This window comes from Petromyzon marinus, unplaced genomic scaffold (assembly GCF_048934315.1).
Source record: "Petromyzon marinus isolate PM22_M1 ecotype Great Lakes invasive population unplaced genomic scaffold, UKy_Petmar_22M1.pri1.0 PM_G_Scaffold_38, whole genome shotgun sequence".
Taxonomy (NCBI): domain Eukaryota; kingdom Metazoa; phylum Chordata; class Hyperoartia; order Petromyzontiformes; family Petromyzontidae; genus Petromyzon; species Petromyzon marinus.
Window position 1 is genome coordinate 630,001 of NW_027422961.1, and position 2,500 is coordinate 632,500.

Here is a 2,500-nt window from a genome sequence, read left to right on the forward strand (position 1 = left end):
GGTCATTTTCGTGTCGCCACATTGCATGCGAACCGCATGCAACTTCCAGAGGCATTTGCAGCAGAAATGCATGTGCAGTCAAAAAAAAATTGATATTTTTCACGGATAGACCCCGTGAAACGCTAGAAATTGGCGGGGATGTGTCTCTTGTGGCTCACGGGGCTGTTCGGGTCGCACAGAAATCCCTGGGAATGGGAAAACGGGTCATTTTCGTGTTGCCACATTGCGTACGAACCGCATGAAACTTCCAGAGGCATTTGCAGCAGGAATGCATGTGCACTCAAAAACTTCTATATGTTTCACGGATAGACCCCGTGAAACGCTAGAAATTGGCGGGGATGTGTCTCTTGTGGCTCACGGGGCTGTTAGGGTGGCACAGAACTCCCTCGGAATGGGAAAAGGGGTCATTTTCGTGTTGCCACATTGCATAGGAACGCCATGAAACTTCCAGAGGCATTTGCAGCAGAAAGGCACGTGCACTCAAAAATTTTAATATTTTTCACGCATAGACCCCGTCAAACGCTAGAAGTTGGCGGGGATGTCTCTCTTGTGGCTCACGGGGCTGTTAGGGTCGCACAGAAATGCCTCGGAATGGGAAAACGGGTCATTTTTGTGTGGCCACATTGCATAGGAACGGCATGAAACTTCCAGAGGCATTTGCAGCAGGAATGCATGTGCACTCAAAAACGTCTATATTTTTCACGGATAGACCCCGTGAAACGCTATAAATTGGCGGGGATGTCTCTCTTGTGGCTCACGGGCGCTGTTAGTTAGGGTCGCACAGAAATCCCTCGGAATGGGAAAAGGGGTCATTTTCGTGTTGCCACATTGCGTACGAACGGCATGAAACTTCCAGAGGCATCTGCAGCAGAAATGCATGTGCACTCAAAAACGTCTATATTTTTCACGGATAGACCCCGTGAAACGCTAGAAATTGGCGGGGATGTGTCTCTTGTGGCTCACGGGGCTGTTAGGGTCGCACAGAAATCCCTCGGAATGGGAAAACGGGTCATTTTCGTGTTGCCACAATTGGCATACGAACGGCATGAAACTTCCAGAGGCATTTGCAGCAGAAATGCATGTGCACTCAAAAACGTGAATATTTTTTCACGGATAGACCCCGTCAAACGCTCGAATTTGGCGGGGATGTTTCTCTTGTGGGTCACGGGGCTGTTCGGCTCGCACAGAACTCCCTTGGTCCACCTGATTCGTGCATACAGGCAGCAACTAAAACTCTGTAAACCTGCTGTGAGGACATCTAAACAGTGGACCAGTGAGGCTGTGGAAGATTTGCGGGCGTGCTTAGACTGTACTGACTGGGATATGTTCACGACTGCTACCAATAGTCTGGATGAACTCACAGAGGCTGTGTACATCAGCTTCTGTGAGGACTGCTGTATCCCAACACGTACCAGGGTGAACTTTAACAACAACAAGCCCTGGTTCTCAGCAAAGCTCAAAAGGTTGAGGTTGGAGAAGGAGGAAGCGTTTAGGAGTGGGGATAGAGACAGATTCAAGGAGTCGAAGAACAGGTTTAGCAAAGCGGTGAGAGAGGCTAAACGACTGTACTCAGAGACACTAAAACACCAGTTCTCTACTAACGACGCTGCTTCTGTCTGCCAAAGGGCTCAGGCACATCACCAACTACAAACCCAGAGCGCCCCACACCACTAACGACTCCCGCCTAGCCAACGACCTGAACGAGTTCTACCGTAGATTTGAAAGACAATTGGACTGTCCTGAACCACCCCTTCCCACCCAAGAGGCCCCATCCCCCACCCATACTACAGAAACGACTCTCTCCTTTCAGGAGGGAGAAGTTAATGGGCTTTTCAAGAGGCAGAATCCACGCAAAGCAGCCGGGCCGGACTCTGTCTCTCCAGCCACCCTCAGGCACTGCGCTGACCAGCTGTCTCCGGTGTTCACCAACATCTTTAACACCTCCCTGGAGACATGCCATGTACCAGCCTGTCTCAAGTCCTCCACCATCATCGCTGTGCCCAAAAAGCTAAGGCCAACAGGACTAAATGATTACAGACCGGTCGCCCTTACATCTGTGGTAATGAAGTCTTTTGAGCGCCTGCTCCTGGCACACCTCAAAGCCATCACAGACCCTCTCCTGGACCCCCTTCAGTTTGCCTACAGAGCCAACAGGTCTGTGGACGACGCAGTTAACATGGCCCTCCACTTCACCCTACAGCATGTGGACGCCCCAGCATCCTACGCCAGGATCCTGTTTGTGGACTTCAGCTCTGCCTTCAACACCATCATCCCTGCCCTGCTTCAGGACAAGCTCTTCCAGCTGAACGTGCCCTACTCCACCTGCAGGTGGATCACAGACTTCCTCTCTGACAGGAAGCAGTGCGTTAAGCCGGGAACAGAAGTCTCTGACTCCAGGTCCATCAGCACGGGAACTCCTCAGGGCTGCGTCCTTTGCCCACTGCTCTTCTCCCTGTATACCAACAGCTGCGCCTCCAATCATCTGTCCGTCAAACTCTTG